At 43.9% G+C, this 20,456-nt stretch overlaps 1 protein-coding gene across 1 annotated transcript in view; it reads left to right on the top strand.

Moving 5' to 3' along the window:
• Positions 1–20,456, top strand: part of USP48 (ubiquitin specific peptidase 48) — a 1,688,863-nt gene that overhangs the window by 250,873 nt on the left and 1,417,534 nt on the right. The window lies entirely within an intron of this gene.

Below are 20,456 nucleotides of genomic sequence, written 5' to 3'. Positions count from 1 at the left end.
ATTTAGGGCTGCTCCCTCCGATCCACTATACATAAGGGGTCAGTTAAAACCCGACTCATTGGTGGTTACAACCACCAGAAAGAGTGCGGCAAGACCACTAGCTTCTTCTGAAGCACCCCCAGACGAAGAGCAAGAGAATATATGCTCTGGGGAGGAAGGTGGCATCCACGTCAGCATGCCCAGCACGCATTGCCAACACCACCACTCTGCTAGCAAGCTACAACTGCCACCAATGGGAACAGGTAGCTCCCTCATTGCCTCTGCACCCGAACCTCTAAAGACTCAGTTGGCCCAAATTGCATCAGACGGAAGATCAGTGTCTGAAAGGAAACTTTGATGCAGCAGATAATGCAGGGAGACTGATAGCAGAAAGCAGTGTTATTAAACGCCATGCTTGGCTAAGACAATCTGTGTTTAAGCCCGAAACCCAAGCCACCCTCATAGATATGCCGGTAGATCCGAACATCCTATTTGGGAAAGCAGTGGAGGAAGCACTGAAAACGGCTAAGGACGAATATGAAACCTTAAAGTCCCTCGGCCAACTAACAAATAAGCCTTCAGGTCAAAGGGGAAATAACAATAATTTTCGTCGCTTTTGAGGCCAAAACTCCCAATGAGGGTCCAATAACGATCAGGGAACCTCATGGGGTGGTAATCAATAGGCTACTCAAGGTTTCACCAGAGGTCAAAAGAGGGGCCGCGGTAGGGGCAGGGGCAGACCAGGTAGAGGCACTACGCCACCCAATAAACAGTGATGTTCCGCTCCGAGGCCCGTTCCCATGCATCCCAGTAGGGGGTGGGGGGCGCATTTCCATCTTCACCCACGTATGGGAAGGGATCACTTTGGACAGATGGGTGCTGTCCACAGTGTCCGCGGGATACTGTATGGAGCTAGTAGAACGCCCCCACTACCATCCTCCAAGACAGAAGATCCACTCCTTGGAGCACCAAAGAATCCTCCTTGAGGAGATCGTCGTTCTTCTTACAAAGGACGCAATAGAACTCGCCCCGGGCAACCAGGTAAACAAGTGTATTTATTCAACCTACTTCCATGTGCCAAAATAAAATCTAACGATGCGCCCAGTATTAGACTTACGCCCTGCCAACAAGTATGTCAAGCCACAAAAATTTCACATGACTACACTCCAAGAAGTAATCCCCCTACTAAAAAGAGGAGATTACATGGCAACATTGGATATGAAAGATGCCTATTTTCATATTTCCATGTTCCCAGCGCACAGAAGATTCTTGCGCTTCAAGGTAGACAGCCAGCACTACCAGTTCAAGGTGCTGCCCTTCGGAATAGCCTCGACTCCAAGAGTATTCACCAAGGTGGTGGCAGCACATGTACGCAGGGAGGCAACCTGGGGTACCCTTACCTGGACGACTGGCTCATCACAGGGGAAACCCCCGTAATTTGCAGATCCAACATTCAAAGAACAATCGACCGCCTCTTCCAATTGGGCTTCTCAATCAACGAGAAAAAAAATCAAGCCTGGTGCCAAGCACCTCAAAGCAGTTCCAGGGGTTGACCTTTCCGTCAGAGGAAAGAATTCGGAATCTGTTGATGCAAATTCATAAATATTAGTCCGGTTGACAGATAAGGGTGCGCAAAGCGATGTTTGCTAGGCATGATGGCATTGTGCATTTACCTGGTTTCCCACGCGCGCGCCTGCGCATGCGACCCATGCAGGAATGGTTGGTGAAACAATGGTCTCAAGCAAGTGGTCAGTGGGACAATGTAGTGGTTGTTTCGCCAACACTAGTACAGAGTCTTCGCTGGTGGACAAGAGAGAATCTTGCAAAGGGGAAACCCTTTTACTATCCAGAAATACAAGCCGTCATCACAACAGACTAATCCCTTACAGGATGGGGAGCTCTCCACCTTCACCACACAGCGGAGGGTCTCTGGACTCACACAGTGGCTCAGAATCGCATCAATCTGCTAGAGCTTCTGGCAGTCTTCAGAGCGCTTCGGGCATTTGAACCCCTCCTATCCAACCTGTCAGTACAGATCCTAACAGACAGCACGACAGCAATGTATTACTTAAACAAACAGGGGGGCACTCGTTCACCAAATCTGTCCAGGCTTGCCCAGAAAATTTGGAAATGGGCACTCAGACGGAACATTTACCTTTCATCTCAACATCTTCCAGGGGATCTTAATTCACTAGCGGACGCTCTGAGCAGAGATCCCCTCCCAGAGGAACACGAATGGCGACTACACAAAGAAGTCATAGAAGATCTCTTCTCTCGGTGGGGTTTCCCCACTATAGACCTGTTCGCCACAAGCGATAACAGACAATGCCCAGACTTCACATCCAGTTTCCCCCAGCCAGGCTCCAAGGGGAACGCTCTATGGATAAAGTGGTCAGGGATGTTTGCCTATGCTTTTCCACCAACCCCTCTGATGAGGAAGGTGGTGAACAAGATACACAGGGAATTGATGACGCTCATCCTAGTTGCTGGTTTCCACACCTGCGCAGACTAGCGGTGTGCGACCCCATCAAACGCCACTGCTGGTACAATCTACTTTCACAGCACGAAGGACAGCCAGTGCATCCTCAACCCAACTTGATGAACTTGGCAGCATGGCTCCTGAAGTCATAGAGTTCGGCCATCTCAATTTACCCCAGAGATGCATGGACATCTTAAGAGTCTAGAAAACCTAACACAAGACACAGTTACTTTGATAAGTGGAAAAGATTAGTTATTTGGTGCCAGAATAAACGAATCAACCCAATTGGTTTTACTCCTTCCAATATTGTCACATATATGCTCCACCTACTGGATGCAGGGTTAGTATTTAACTCACTCAAGGTACATCTGGCGGCGCTATCAGCCTACACCACCTCCCATAACAAGGTGTCATGGTGGAAGATGCCAGTAGTCAAAGCCTTTATGGAAGGGGTAAAGAGACTCAACCCTCCAATTTCTAACCCACCACCAGGTTGGGACCTTAATGTGGTGCTTGTTAAACTCATGGGGACCTCCCTTCGAACCCATGCATAAAGTGAGTCTCAAACACCTGACTTATAAAACAGCCTATTTAGTAGCCATTACATCCATACAAGGGTCAGTGAAATTCAGGCTCTGTCAGTGCAGGATCCTTTCTTTGCTGTTCATAAGGATACACTGGTTTTACGCACTCGCCCTAGGTTTTCACCTAAATTCATTTCTAAATTCCATGTTGACCAGTCTATTGAGCTACCGGCCTTCCTAGAACCCAAAAGCTCTGCTGAGGTGAAACTCCACACATTAGATGTGAGGAGAGCGGTCCTCTACTACGTGGACAAGACCAGGCCGCTAAGAAAGACAGATCAACTGTTCGTCTCTGTAGCTCTAGGCAGAGAAGGAGCTCGCGTCTCTAAAGGTGCCATCTCTAAATGGATAGTCGGATGTATCTAACTGTGCTACTCCCTTTCTGATAAGAGACTGCCTTTTATGCCAAGGGCCCACTCTACAAGAGGTACTGGGGCCACTCTGGCTTTCATTGCAAATGTACCCCTTTACTCCATTTGTAAAGCAGCTACATGAAGCTCTATTCACACCTTTTCTCAGCACTACTGCATTGACACTCATTCCAAGCAAGATACTCAAGTGGCACAAGCGGTCCTAAGACATTTGTTCGCTCATGACCCTTCTCACATCCCACCTCCTCCTTCTAACACTGCTCACTGCACAGCATGTGATCTAAGCAGATTCCACAAGCCTCAGAAGGGATACATTACTCACCGTAATCGTATTTCTGATGCTTGTATCTGCTTCGATTCACATTCACAGATTCATATGTTCCCTTAATCAATCCCTCCCCTACTTTCGATTGGTTTTTACTGTTTTCCATGTAGGATGACATCATAGCTGACGTACATCGAGGTATAATGCCTTTGTGTAATTGAAATGTAGTTGAGCGAGTCAGCTGCAATCTGTTTGTTCACCAGGTTTCCCTACTTTATTTGAGCTGATAATAAAGTAGTATTTTGCCATATTTTTTGAGTCTGCCCGGTTATTTCAGTCTGAGATCGTTTATTGGTAATTCCATCTGGCACTTGTAATGCTCCAGGTGATGCACCTTAAGGATTTAATAAAATAAATCTCTACACTTTCCCTCACTCTACAATGCGCAGGACACGTCAAATCAATGCTTAAAGAAAGTGATGCCAATAATAAACATCTGTAGAACTGGGATGATGGGGAGGTGCTAGTTGTTGCCCAAGAAGAAGAGACACTCTGGTTACAAAAGGAGGAGTAGAAAATGGGTATAGACAGAGAAGGATTAGCAGTGGTTGGAGTAGTGGCAGCAGTTGTAGGAGGAAGAGGAATGAAAGTAGGGCAAAGACAGTGTAATCGTGGGAGGAGGAAGGAGGGAGGACTACTACTACGAGGAGGAGGACGACGACGACTACTACTACTACTACTACGAGTAGAAGGAGGAGGAGGAGTACTACTACTACTACTACTACTACTACTACGAGGAGGAGGAGGAGGACGACTACTACTACTTTGTGGCGTGTGACAGATGCTGCCTGGGGGAGAACCACCAAAGTCCTCAACAGAACTGCCCCGCACACTTTGGAGGCTGCCGACACAAGTACCATGAGCCCGATGCTGGGGAAATACTTCACCCGCTACAACTTGTGAAGTTCGGGAACAGAACTGGGCGAGAGATGCAAAGGAAAGAATTCCCGAGTAAAGCGGGACTTGCTTTCCCACAATACCTCGGCGAGGGCAGGAGAAACTCTCTGTTCCAGGACTTTGAGAGCTGGTGTCAGAGCCGCAGACAGAAGAAGGAACACAGATACATCCCTGAAAGCCAAAAGACCACTGTCAGCGTGGGAAGGCACTGATCAGCAGACTTCAGAGCAGACATCGGGCATACAGCCGAGAAGTCGGTGGTGGAATGCAGGAGACGTTCGTGATTTTGTCTTAATATCCTCTCCAACTACAAAGGAAACAAAGCGCTTTATTGGAAGTGCTGACCCTGGCTTGTGAGGAGAGCACACGTGGGCATGGAGGAAAGGCAGAGAGGAGGAAAGACCTCCTCTGAATAACTTTGCTGACTCGTGTCCCCATTGGCATTGCCACGCTACCAATAGTCAGTGGCGTCCCTGGCAGGCAGCAGAACATGAAACACAGGTAAAAGGTGGCCCGAGATACTGCTTACAAGTCGGTGGAGGCCCAAGAGGCAACCACGCTACGGCAAACCACAGAGATGACCTGGGTTGCAGTGCTGCTTGTAAATATATGCACCGGAAGGGAGAGGGGACTTTAAAGGGTTGAAGGATTTAACACCATTGCTTGTAAGACTTACAAGTATTGCTCCTCCTCGTCATAGTGTTTGGAAGAACCTTTTGAAATATTCTGGACAGGTTAACAAAGCACTGATTTATGTATAACAAGGTTGTGGGGCAGTTAAACCCAGTAATGAATATGTGCCTATAACAGATTGAGACTGTACCAGACAAAAGCCTGGTATAAAGGGCACAGTAAACCAAATATACACTATTACAGTAAGGAAAGACCAGGGAAGGGGGATTTCCTCCCTGTCATTGTAAACTCTAAACCAGTGGCTGTTAGACCAAGGAAGCAAATTGTTCCCTTGGCGATATTGTGATCTACAGAAGGAAAGCCACTTCCCTATATGGTAGAGTGAAGAGGACTCTGCATCACTTTGTATCCACTTAAATACCGTCCTTACTATCAAGAGGCTCAGTGTGATTGTGGTGTGAAAGGATACATGTGTAGCCAAGCAAATTAGTTTTCCTTGTAGTAGTTTTGTAGTATATGAAGTGTGAGGGGCAGAATAGGTTTATGGACACAGTGGAGTGATCTTTCATTTGACATCCTGACAACAACCGGCCCACTAGTTAGTTTTGTTGCAGCAGGGAAGCCTCTCATAGAGTTAGGGATAGTGAGGCCTTTTTCCCCCCAACCCTTTCATTATTGTGAATCCATTAACTTTGTCTCTGTCTCCTTATTTCTGGTACCTCACATGACACTGAAAAGAAGGCTAATGGGCACTGCAGCACAGCCCCTGATACTTAGTAAAGTCTCTGGCAACGTAACCAAGTACAATCATTGAGAAGCTGAAGTAGAACCAACTAAATTTGTCACATGGTAGATATAGCACACCTAAAATAACTGGTCTGACCTTCTTCCCATTTCAATGAAAGTTGACACCAAGTCTCTCCTTTTGCACGAAACGCACACCTCTTCACCCAGTCTTCTTGCAGTTATTTGCCAAAATTAAAAAGTATTGTGAAAACCAATAGTTAGGCCCGGTATGTAAAACGGCTCGTGCCCCCATCAGAACCGACCATTAACAGAGTGTTTGGCAGAGTGTTTGGACTGCCAGAGAACTCTATTCTACACTTTGTTTAACCAGCGGTGAGCTTGGGAGAGTCTGCCTTCAGTTGCCATTGTTTTCCCAAAGGAGGTGTCTGCTGTCGCGGGTGTTTTTGTAGGCAGAGCGTTTGGCAGAGCGTTTGGCAGAGCGTTTGGCAGAGTGGTGGCTTCGACTGCAGCTACTCAACCACAGCAGACTACAACCATCAACACCAACATCGGCGGAAAAACGGGTAAGATCAACAACAAACTTTTCACATAAAACCCTTTGTCATCTGCCCCCCTTATTGCGCTCCTAAACCACTGTGGATGAAGCTAGAACTCACAAACATTAACAGCATTTACCGAACATTAACTGGTCTTGCCTGAACGACCTGTACCACAGACAATAAAATCTGGGACACACTTACATTCACGGCCACAAAACCATTGATTAAATATTAACTGATTGATAAGGAACACCATTTGCAAGAACGCAAAACTAATATATTACCTGCGCAAAAAGGAATCGAAGTGACAGGAGCCCGCGGTGGGAGCCGACCGACTCCTTCCGGGGTAACCCGGTGGACCGTCACCTGGTGGGAGTGGTGAGTGGCTGCATCGCATTGCAATACGTTGACAGACGGTGGTGGAGGGGGGTGGGAAGAAAAAAAACAAGGAAGTGAGCACACAATTATTAACCAAATAAAATTATGAGAAAGGACAGATACATCATCACGCTACGAATAGACCGGCGCGCAACAAACAGGGGCGATTATTGGCCCTTAAGCCTCCGAGCCTCACTTTTTCGATTACCATCATCCTGTAAAGTACGTGCGGAGAGACTGCGGCTTTGATGCCTTTGATATCCTTGCAAGTACAAGGGGTGACTGCTGGCCCTGCGAGCCTTTGAGCCCCTACTGAATACTTGCGCTTACAGTGCCTAGCTCACTAAACATAAACAGGACGACTATAGTCATCAGCGTCTTGGATTCTTATTTAATTACAAACAAACCTGAAACAGAACACGAAGTACGTGAGAAAGAATAGAAAGACTGCAGGCATTTTTTATAAATTGAATTCAAGCTTCACAAAATTACTTCCATTTCTACACATCAACCAATAAACTCTACAATAACAATGGTTGCATCATCCGGACCAAAGACACGCCATCAAACTAAAAAGAATAAGACCTAGGAAATGTTAAATAACACTTCCATACTGCCGCATATTATCGTAATGAAAAAACAAAAGGGACAGAAACAAACACCAACAACGACAATTGGAAAAGCAAAACAAAACATAAATAATGACGAAGGAAACTGCGCAGATTCAAACAATGGATTCCTTGAAATACATGAGACAAAAGAACAACAAGAACAATTACCATATCAGAGCATAACCACTGAAGAGAAAGGAATTACACAAACTTCATTAACGCCTTCTAATTCCATTGAAACAACAACAGGAGCAACGTAGGATGATGGGACTAGAAGTAATCGTCACACAAGAAAACAACTAACGAACAAAATAGAAGATCCACAAACAGAAAATACCTCTACTCCACTAGCCACCTTGAAATAAAGAGCCGAACGGGCAAAACAAATATGGCAACAAAAATGTTACGCCCAAAATAACTAAAGTAAAGTATTTCTGTCAACACAAGAGCCAGAGATAAAAAGAATGGCAAGACTATCGTTATACATAACAGATAGAATCTCTGATGTCTAACCATGAAAAAAGAACCCAACTGTTCGGTCAGACTCTCCATAATTTACCACTGAATGATGCCTGAGTGCTGACTTCCACACCTGTTTTTAGGAACCGCAACCTGACGACGGAAAAAAAAACGACGATGACCAGCATAATTCAGAAAAAGAAAAGAGAAATCCATCTAATGCGAAACAAAAACAATCAAACAATAAAATATTCACTGACACTCAATGCGAGTCAAAAGAAAGATCAAGACAGATTAGATCAAATCAGAACAAAACCATTCTAATAAGTACAGAAAATGTGAAGATGGTAAGACTACAAGAAGAACTAATCCTGATTTCTGTGACTCCGAAAAAGAGCAGAACAACCTACAGCAACCTATATCGATGAAAATGCTAGACCCGCAGAACTCCTTGATGGCAGCATCCACCCACGCCATGGTACCCTTTTTAGAATAACTGGAAAACCAAGCCGAAGCAATGGAGGATCAAGCGACCTTGCTTGCACTAATACATACCAAGCAAACCTCTACAGATGCATTTCTATCTCGCATTGAAGACCGGATGGACAAAGGAGCAGAGATTTCCGCTCAATGGCAGGCGAGACTCTTCAACATTGCCAGAAGCGACAAACGATAAAAACACCATAACAGCACAAATAAAATTGGTTTAACAGATAGGCAACGACAGCCAAAAAAAAGCACCAAGTAACATGAGAATGAAATAAGACCACAAAGTCGACTAGAAGAGCACAAAGAAAAAAACCGAAAATAAAACAATATCCACTGGAAACAAAACAATCAAGACTGCAGTTGAACATAAACAACCAACATTTGCAATATTTGAAATGTCACATAAAGCAGTGAAAGAAAAAAATACATCAAGCCAAAAAAGCAGCATGAAAGGATCACAAGCTTTTCTAAGAAACATATGAATTCCTCAACAAGACAGTAAACAAGTGAAACATCAAGACAAAACGAAAATAAAATAAAACAACCCACAAAAAGCAAAGAAATGTAATAACGTCCGACAAGATACAGATCCCGCCACGACATCGGAAGAATGGGAATTACAAGAAACTTTAATAAACTTATCCACATACACCTACAAAGAAGAAGAAAGTCAATAAAAGGTGTCAGCGAATATATTGTACTTGACGAAGATTACTCACAAGACGACACACTCCACTCATCTAAAGGTGACACAATAAACATCAAAGAGACTATATTAACATGCAAAGATAGTTTGGACGGCGGAATTGAAACCACATACAAAGATTGACCAGAAAACCGACCAATCAACGTAAAATCACATTTAATTAACAAATACCTGAAAACGGATAAAGCATAGCAAGAGATCAAGACTATAAGAGCTACTTGGAAGCTATGCAGCTGGAACTCCCGAGGATCAAGAACACAATTTGAAGCAGATAACTTGATTCTCAAAAGTGGAGACCTTATATGTTTACAGGAAACATGGATCAGCCACAAACCAGCATGCGACAGGTCCACAATATACATGAACTCAGCTATAACCCGAGAAAAAGGCCGTCAAGAAATGGATGATCAGAAATGGAACATGCCTCCATGTTATCAAAAGTGCGAATTTGACCCCAGTCATACAAATAACATTGAAAAATATCATTGAAACCTCGACAAAAAAGAATGACAATGAAAGAAAAAATACAAGAATAATCTGCAACTTCTATTGAAACCCCTGTGCCATAAACGACACTGTATTCATCGACACAATTTTTTCCAAACTAGACTAACTCAACGTCATCTACCAAAACATGGAAATATTGGTATGTGGTGACTTTAATATTCATTTATTCACTATACTAGGAACAAAACTTAAACAAAACAAACTAGCTAAGAAAGCTCAAGTATGGCTCAAAGAATGTGCAATAAGAGATCTAAATCTCGTTAATGGCCAAATACAAGGAGATACGCCAGTGAAACCGACATTAAGTAAAGGAAACACAGTTGGACACGTAGACTACATTTTTGCTACTCCACAATTGAGGTCAGAATAAAAATCTCTAGAGATCATAAGTAAAACTTCAAGCGATCACAACATTCTGACATTGACATGGGCTGAATTACAGAATCGTCCACATTCCAATATAACGACTACAATAGAAGTGAATAATGGACTAAATCGCCTGCGAATATCTGATCAACAGACACAACTACTACCAGTAATCTTTCAAGAAACACTGATGACAGATCTGTGCAAGATCAAATATGAATGGCTATTCCAACCATACAAAGGAACTAACGTGAAACTAAGATCTCGCGTGCAACCCCACAATCATGCATATAATCAGGAAATAGCTAATAAGAAATAGACTCTTAGACAAAAAATTTGAATAGCAAAAATGCTACCGAAAGAAGAGAGCAAGGAAATGAATAAAAAATACATGCAACAATATAGAAATTGGCAAAAAAAAATACACGAGCCACTCAAATGCAAAACGATGCTGAAATCATGCAAGCAAAACCAGCCAGCAAAACACCAGAAACATGTGGAACTTATTAAATGCCAACCATTCAAACAAAGATCTGCTTATGACAAACGTAACTGAGACAGCCTGGCTTGAACATTTCACGAAAATCTATGGTGAAAAAAAAGGGGACGAAAAACTGAATTCGGGAAAACTCTACGCCTAAATGTGGAACTTCGAATGGTCTAAAGAAATATTGAGGTATGTGAACACCTTTTCCACATAATCACAAAAAATAAGCAAATACCACACACCCGGAAACAGCCTTTCTCATTCCGATATACAAAAAAGGAGAACGAAATCAAGCAACCAACTATCGACCAATAGCGTTGCTAGATTCTATCGGAACGTTATTTGCATCGATACTACAACGCCGTCGAACTGCATGGATATCCAAGAACCAAAGATTCAATATAAGACAAACTGGATTTGTGAGGGGTGTAGGCACAAATCTCAATCTCCTCTACCTAAATCTACTAAAGCTTGAAACAAGGAGATCTAAGACCCAGACATTTGATAGTGTAACAAGACAAAGGCTATGGGACAAGTTAAGAACTTGGAAATGCCCCTCGAACATTTTGGAACAGGGAAACCGCTCTAAGTATTTTGGAAGTTCGTTCAATTTTTGAATGTCTATCGAGCAGTTGATTGACAGTTGCTATTCTGCTTTCCTCTCGATGGTGTTTATCCAGTCCATTTGATGGATTTTTTTTTTGCTTTCATTGTTCTGCATACTAGTGTTTCTTCTGTGATTGCGTTGTCCTGCATCACTTGCTTGCAAGCATCTTTCCACATGTTCAATATTTTGTTGTTAATCGTCTCGGGGTGGGATCACAGCAGCCGGACCATTACCAACTCAGGCAATATTAGCAAAAACAAAACCAATTCCATCAGATCAAAAATATTGCCAGTACTGTCAGAACATGAATCAGATTGAAACATCCAACCATATATTCATGGAATGCGAATCACTGAATCAAGAAAGAGAAAAATGTGCACCAATGCTTCCACCAGAAAACATTGTTCATTCCGGAAAAGAGCGATGGGAAATTATCTTAGCAGGAAATGACAACCGCTTGATCTTCTGAGGTGTGCAATACTGTTATGTTATTTGGCATTTATATAGCACTGTATATATCATTGGTATGACGTCCAAGCGCTGGTAAGTTGAACGCCCTTGGGGATCGCAGGTCAGTAGAGAGAGAAAGTGTTGTAAGGTGCGTGGGTGCACCAGTTATGTGTGCAGCTGATGAAATTGTCAGATGGTAGCTGCATCCTAGCATTAGGTGGAGAAGATGTCAGTTTATTGTGTGCAGTCTGGTGGGTGGACACCCAGACTGGGTTCTGTCTGCTTTAGTCCTGTAGGACGCTTATGTGAGCAGCTAGGCCGGAATGTCATGGGATAGCTGTGTTTTATTAGTGATGAGGTGATCATGGGGTAATGTTCGTATGCGAACAGCTAGGACGAATTGATCAGGGGTATAGCTGCATTCTAATTGTGTGATGGTGTAGAGAGTAAGCATAATGGGATGGGGGTGTTTGCGTAGGTTTATGAGCCAAAGCATCAGAAGCAATTTCTAGATTGGAGTTACTGATAATATTTGTTCTTTACCATCCTGTTTAGATGTCCTGCAGGCTAATGTTCACAACTTTAGCTAAATGTGGCATTGCTAACATTCACAGTTCTGAGGTAAGGATATGTTGAGTGGCAGGGTTTTCCAGAGTATAGTAATTGCTCTACTACCCACCCATGCAGCACTTACTTTAGTGGTGGTTGCTGGCTGGTTGCTGGCTGGTTGCTGGCTTCACTGGCTTCCCCTACAGACACCTGCAGACACTCTCTGGAGCCACCTCTGTTGGAGCCGCTCATTGCCTTGGGGCCCTTACTCACAGAGGCTGCTGGGCAGAGGCTGCCCTGGGAAGGTGGTATAAGGCACATATGTGGCCAATCAGAGAAGGTGGGAGGGCAGGTAGGCAGGCTCCAGTCAGGAAGTGGGAGAGAAAGAATGAAAGTCGTTACGAGCACGGGGCTTGGTAGAATTTACACACAATCTGTCAAATTAGAGGCGCAGGAGGGTCTGGAGCAGTCGAACACTCGCCAATGGTGGTCAGGTCAGACGGCTGCCAGAGGGTCCCAGGGAGAGGGCAGACATTGGCTGGGGGGGAAGTATGACCCAGAGCTTGGTGATTGGTTTATAGCAGAAAGACAGTATGTAAGTGAAAGTGAAACTTTTCTTTTACAGAGGATTCCTGGCCTGATGGGGAATATTCATCAGCATGTGTATCCATGCCAGTAGTGATAACTTGGCCATAGGTGTAAAGGGAAGGTCCTCACGAGGCCTCTTGAGAGCAAACTTTTCAGAATAGGAGACCAATTTCCCTAGTCGGTCCATACACCCCTCAAACGTCATCTTTTTGAACGTCGAGATGTATCCCCTAGTGTGCTGGATAACTGCGCAGGACTCTCCGAATAGTCCTTGCGGGGTTCCGGATTCTGTGGTGCGTCTTTCGGCGCATCCTTAGGCCGTTCCGTTTGTCACAGCGTGTCTTTCGACCTTGCGTTCTGACAAACCGCCGAGGCGAACCTAGCGATGATATCGCTGATGCTTGGGGTAATGGGGAGATGTGCCGGGCAGACGGGAGACTGCGCAGTGGATTTCGGCACCACCGGGGCCTTAAGCAGCATCTGCGCCGTCTTCTGTAGCGTCTCGACGGCCGTGTGTGTTTTAGTGCCAGCGCCCTTTACTTTAGATTGCCCAGTCGCAGGCCGCTGGTGCGGGGAAGGCTCCCCATCATGACTATCAGCGGACCCCGTCGAAGCATTCGACGGGTCCGTTAGTGCTTTGGAACGCTTAGACTTTGCCGCCAAAGCAGAACCTTGGGTTGTGTGTTTATTGTTTGATTCTTGTGCGCCCCCTGTCGCCGGGTTTCTTCCCCATAGCATGACTTGCATCGTGCCTGTCGGGGTCGGGGCCACCCTCCCATTCGGATCAAAAACTCTCTCTCGAAACGGAGCCCTGGTCATCGCTTCTCCCTTCATCACACTCGGCGGTTGTGGCGGCGCGGCAAGAACTATCGGCCTGCGACATGCCGTAGGCCGCCCACCACTTCAGGCGGCATTCCTTAATCGTCTTAGGACGAAGGAGTCTACAAGCCACCTCGTTGTGGTTGAGGGGAAGACAGTTGTTGCACCGACTGTGCTAGTCTTTCCACTGATATTTGGCCCTACACGAGGGGCAAAATCTAAATGACGTCTTGTCCATAGCGCAAGACAAGTACAGCGATGACGAAACCCAGGGAACAAAGAGGGTGAAAGAGGAAAGGCATACTTGAAAGAATGTCTACCCTGACCCCACTCTCCCTACTGTAAGGGCCAGCCAGAAGGCCCGGCCACGTGGGGGCCAGCAATGCCGGATCAACAAGGCATTGAAATTCCGCAGCAGTCTTTGGCGTTGCACAGGATTCAACCATCGAAGTGATTTAAGGGAATAAACGACCAAAGTCGATAATTATAACAATAACGCAATCTCTTTTTTTAGAGCTCCACATTAGGTCGACCAGTTAACTGGGTGGAAAAAAACTATCTGAGGGAACTCGATGCACGAGGAATCCTGGCTACACCACACGTCACGTTGGGGATAGTGCTGCAGGCACGGCCATGTCGACGTCCCCACTCCATGCTCCTCCGATCCTCGAAAGACTGGATGCAACACTCCGCGGGCACCACCAGATGCCGGACCACATGCACAGCACGCGACTCCAAGCAGATTAACAAACATCAGAAAACACTTTTTCAAAAAAATTAAAATCCCAACTACTGGAAAATATGGCAGTCAAAATCAGGTTTGAAACTGTCCATTTCAGGTGCAAGTCGGTTTACAGCACAAAAAAAGCGCAAAGCAGGTTCTTGGAAAAGACGGAATAAATCGGTCCCCCTGATCGTATTTCTTCTGCGTGAGAGAATCTTATGACTATCGTGAGTGAGTACAGAAAGAGAGAAGTAGTTGTAAGATGTCTATGTTCCTTCCATCTGAGCGGGGAGGAAGGGTGGGTGCATGTGAATCTAAGTAGCTACAATCATCAGAAATGCTATTACAGTAAGTAATGCATGTCTTCTGATGCTTGTGAATTTGCTTAGAATCACATGCTGTGCATAGATTAGCGAGCAGTACCCTCAGTTGGAGGTGGGATGTGAGAAGACAGTGAAAAGATGTCTTAGTACTGCTTGTTCCATCTGAGAATCAGACCTAGATTGGATGTCTAGGCAATAGTGTTTTTTAAAGGTCTTTATAGAACTCCAGGTTGCCGCTTTGAAGATGGACTCGAGAGGAACATTTGCAATGAATGAAATGGAAGCCCCTGTGCCCAGAGTAGTGTGTGCTCTAGGCATGAAGGGCAGATCTCTCTTGGCAAGAGTGTAGCAGAGTGTGATGCAATTGACAATCCACCTTCATATGGATTATTTAGAGACAGGGTCCCCTTCTCTACCAGCCGCCATTGAAACGAAAAACTGGTTTGTCTTTCTTAGTTTCGTTTTTTCCAGATAGTACATGACTCCCCTTCGCACATCCAGTGTGTGTAGGCTTCTCTCCGCCACGTTAGTGGGGTTCTGGAAGAATGGGTAGTTCTATAGACTGGTTCACATGGAACATAGAAATAAATGTGTGCGCAAACCGTGGGTGAGTGCTCAGAACCACTTTATTTCTGAATGATAACAAAAGGGTCTAACATTGAAAGGGCCTGAAGTTCACTGACTCTTCTTATTGATGTGACTGCCACGAGGAAGGCGGTCTTGTGAGTGCTTTAAGGATTTCCTTGTGCATAGGTTCAAAGGGAGACTCCATAACACTGGTTAATGCCACATTTAGGTCCCATCCGGGAGCCGGGTTAGAAATGGGGGGATTCATTATTTTAACCCCTTCCATGAAAGCTTTAATTACTGGGATTTTCCACCACGACACCTTTTGCTGGGACATGGTGTGGTATAGGCTGAAACTGCAGCTAAGTGTAGCTTCAGGGAATTAAAAACTAGACCAGAGTCTAGTGAGAGAGTCAGGTATAACACAATATGAGTGTGAGATCAGTTAATGGGATTGATGCTCTTGGAATTGCACCAAATGACGAAACGTTTCCACTTATTGGAGTAGCATTGTCTGCTGTTAGGTTTTCTTGCTTCTCTAAGTATATCCATGCATTTCTTTGGAAGTTGGAAATACCCAAACTCTATGATTTCAGGGACCAGACCACTAAGTTGAGTCTGCGGGCATGGATGAAGTGTTTCCCCCCTTGTCGTGAGATGGCATGTTGTATGGGCAAGGTAGTTTCACAAGAGGAGAGACGGACATCTCCATCAGATGGGAGAACCAGGGTTGGCATGCCCACATCGGGGCCACCAATATCATGGTGACTGGATCCTGGTGCATCTTGTGCACAATCTTGTTGAGTAGGGAAGTAGAGGGGGGAAGCATAAACAAATTTCCCTGGCCATGTTATCCAGAGAGTGTTCCCATTGGATCGGTTTTGAGGGTACCTGGAGGCGTAATCTGGGCATTGCGAGTTCTCCAGAGTGAGAATAAGATCTGCAACAAGTAATAGCAGAACGTCCGCGTACAAAGGAAAATCTTACAGAAACTTGCTAACATGAAGATCAACTATGTTTTACCTTAATCTCTTTAAACCTCATCGTCCTTTAATGACTTTCTTTTAATACACAATATGAATGTAAATGTTTTAAAGTTAAATGTAAAAGTTATATTTAATAACTAAAACATAAAAAATAAAAAAAACAGACCATTAGCCCAGGTAAGTCGGAACCATTGGGGACAATTGCTCTCACCCGTAGGGTTCAACTTCAGGTGTCCAGGGTCATAGGAGTAGGTTAGTCTTCTGACAAGTATGACCACTAGGTTCAGCAGATAGTATCCATCAGCATCCACTATTCTGAAGAGTACAAGGCAGGACTGAATAGGACCCCATAGGTGGTCAACTAGAAAATCATGAGTAGGGGGACCAAGTGTACTTAACTGTTTCAGAGTCCAAACCCTCCCACGTCTCCACACTATCCAGAATGTATGGATTCAAAGTCCAGTCCCTAACACTACCTGTTTCTCACTCTGATCTGTGGAGTTCCAGCCAAGGCACCCCCACATTCGCGATTAACCATAGAGTGGTGAGTTACTGAGTGAAACGCTAATTTCTTAGTAGTTTTCATTACGCTGTGGTTTTAAGACATTTTCTATTACATTCTGGCTTTGGCAAAACATTTTACATTCATGTGTTTTGGAGGGCCTAATAAATTGTATTTTTTATACTTGTTGGGTGCGGCTCCAATTCATGGCTATTTGTGTCAACTGTACTTGCACACAGCTCCTGATCTAATGAAGTATGCCCATGTTACCTGTGAGTTTGGCTAGACTAAGTATATATAGCCTTGTGCAACTGTTAGGTTGGCCTCTCAGAAACCTTTTACAGGGCCAGTTCTGAAAATGACTCTGAATAAGATTTGTTTATGAGCACTTCTGTTGGCCTAACGTGGGTAACTCTTTTGTTGTAGCTTTGAGTTAGCCTGGAGGCTAAAGGACTTGTAAAGAATAGATTTTAACTTTTTGCTGGCCATCAACTTTGAACAATATTAGACAACAGGATACCTGGAGGTTTAGAGACTTAAGAACAGGTTAAAGATTTTATGCGAAAGCACCTAATCACCTTGAGGTGCAGGGAGCTTTTGGAGAACTGGTTTAAGTTAACCCATACTTGACACTAGTTTATTAAGGGTGTTGCCTATTGTTTGTAGAGTATTTCCCTAGTACATATAACCTTGTTTTGCCTATTATAATACAGATATGGGCCAGGAGGATAGATCCGGGGAAACATGTTTGTCTTGGAAGGAAGGCCATGCAGAGCAACAGAGCTTCGAATTCCAGTCTTGCGCTTAGAGACAGGTCTCTAGGTCTTTATAAGCGTGTTATAAAAGAGCAAGGCATAAAATAAGCAGTGTCGCTGAGCAATTTGCTATGCATTTCTGTAGGTTTGCTAATTAAATTGGCACTTGTGTAGCAAAGTTAGCTATTTAAGTTACCCTGTTCAATTAAAACACAGCTCACCCTGCATTCCTCTTGCCCTTCAGAGCTCTCTCTACCCTCTTTTCTCTGTTCACTGAAAGTTCAAAGGGGCTAATGGGGAGAGAGTGCAGCAGTAATCATCCCCTTCAAACGGCCTGTGTGGCAGTGCTACACACATTTTATTTTTATTTTTCAAATCATTGCAAACCAGAAATAATCGGGATAATACTGTTATTAAGCTAACTGTATCCTGTCTGCTAAAGACCAGTATGTGTAAATCATTTTTTTTTTAATGGCTTTCAATTCCTTTTCTAAAAATATGGTAGGTTACATACACTGCATTGTCTCCATGCTTTACAGTAAAGTGTATCTAAATCTCAGTATCAACTAGATTTCATTTGTTGGGGAAGATGCATCATATTGACGAGTGGACACCTTTGAAAATGTCCATGACCACGCAGCCAAATGCTTTGATGGCAAACCTAGTCCTGTGGCCTGCTGGTTACATACAGCTTCTTACCATGTTGGTTTATACCCGCTACCATGAAAGTGAGATGGCCGCAAACTACAATATTCTGCCTAGTTTGCCCAGTTCTCTGCCTGCTATGCCTTCCACTCTGCTTAGTATTTTACATAATGAATACACAAAGCTAACTTGATATTTAATTAAAGTAGCGATCAATAGTTTCATCCATTCTGTACATCTACAGACCTACTGCAAAACTGTATATGTAGTTGGCCTCAAGAGCTCACTTTGCTCTATGATTATGATTGCATTATATATTTGCACCCACAGTAGAGAGCGGGCCAAACTGCTTTAAGAGCCTTTTTTATCATATCTATTTATTTGTGCCCAATCATGCAGCTAACCTTTTTACAGACACTCATCCAGGGCTTGCACAGTATTTTCGCCCACTCGCATAGTCGAAGATATTAAGAAGGGCCAGTACCATTTGCAGGGGATGTTGGAAACTTATTTAAACTTTACATTGTTTGCAGTAAATGTCAAATAAGTTTCACTGTGCATGGCTGGCCGCTGGGTGGCAGCACTGTTCCAAACTAAAGTGGGTTTGTGGTGACATGCACCATTTTACAGAAAGAATTTGCAAGGCCTGACTTATCTCACTAATGTCTGTCTTCAGCGGTATACAAAACTGCTGTATTGTTGCTCATTTTATATCTTGGGTACAAGTATCTTCTGGTGGCATTAAAAACATTAGTACAAAATTGCTAATCTAATGGGTTTGTTTGCTAATCAAGAAAAATTTAATTGGCAAACTCTAATCAATTTTTGAAAACTAATTTATGCCTTGAAACAGTATAAATTATTAATGGTTCCCCTAAATCTGAGGTCTTAATTTCTGTGCATCATCACTAGGCCCACAACTCTATAGAGCTCCAGAAGGACTAGCTTGGCAACACAAGGCTCTTAACTTGTTAGGCCCACAAGTTCAAGGGAGGGGAGAGCTTGTGGAAGGTAGATGGTTTGGGGTGGGGTTGTTCCAGCAGTAATATTCCAAAGTCCTTTTGTGGCCTCTCATGCGTATGATTATTTGCTTCAATGGTCGACCAAATGCTTCCAGATCCTTTACATATATATTAAATATTGGATAGACAAACTCCAGGCCACCATTCAGGTGACCTGCAGCATACAAACTTTGCATGACGGACCAATCATGTATAGCCAGTTCCATTGCTGTCATTACCTCACACAAGAGTTGCTGTCTGAATCCCATTAACCCAACCTGAACCAGTTCCATGCTTTCAGGTTACTTTCTAGGATTTAGCCAAAGCCTATTGAGAGAATGTGCATAGATGGCCCAACACTGTCTGCGAGGAAGAGTGCCAAGAAGACGGTGAAGCTCTGAGTGGTCCTAAACAACATCGCTCTTCGTTTTGTGCATCCTCCTGAATACAAGTGTGACATGCTGTAAATATAAATAGGTCAAAGTTACAATAAAGCTATTATTGCCACCAGCGTGTATGGGCTTCGCTTAGTATGAGAAAAATGCCCATGGTCCAAAAAGAATGCCTACCAAGCTTTCCCTGCACTAATTCCCTTGATGGCGAGAGAAGTGCTAACATAGACATAAATGGGGGCATGATGCCCCCACACTTGTGACCAGTCCCCCTAAAACAAAAAAGCAAATTAAGACTGGAGTGAGGTTTAAAAAGACCTTGCACGTAAATAAATCAGACCAGGGTCCCTAAGTAGCAGATATACTTGGAGTGCCATTGAAGTTGATGGGCAAATGCAAATGGAATAATTGTTGTTATTCATCATCCGGCCAAGCTCTCCCAACTTTTGGCAGGTTTTGACATCATATGTTCAAGTACTTGAGTTATTACCCGGTATTGCTATTAAACGTCCATGTATTCACATAATTGCCAGATGTCATCAAATCCATCAGCACCACAGATTGACATTGTGTCCCGGTCCTTAGCCAGTGTATGGACAGGGTGTCTGCATATGTATAGTGCAACAGTGTTTGTGCTTACTGTGGGTACGTGTGGTGTGAGTGTGCATGCACAGTTGTTGGTTGTGCACATTGTGAAAATGTCTGCGCGGTTTGAAGGTACGGGTTTATAGTGTAAGGGTACATGTGCCGTGAAATGTATTATCTTTCATACAGGCTAATTGTATTCCTTCTTTTTGGGATTTTGTGTTTTTCACTGGTAATTATGTTCTCATAGTTTATCAATGATTCACTTTACATCAACAGATATGGTCATAGAATCTCAAGTAGATTGCTTCCTGGGGAATATGAAAGGAATTGCACTCACACTAAACTGCTAGAAATGTCCGGCACTGTGATTAAAAACCGAAAAGAAGAAAGCGTTCATGATTGT

This window comes from Ambystoma mexicanum, chromosome 8, assembly GCF_040938575.1.
Source record: "Ambystoma mexicanum isolate Mex_15411 chromosome 8, UKY_AmexF1_1, whole genome shotgun sequence".
Classification (NCBI taxonomy): Eukaryota; Metazoa; Chordata; class Amphibia; order Caudata; family Ambystomatidae; genus Ambystoma; species Ambystoma mexicanum.
Note: the sequence above shows the minus strand (reverse complement) of the source record. Positions and strands in the feature narration are given on the sequence as shown.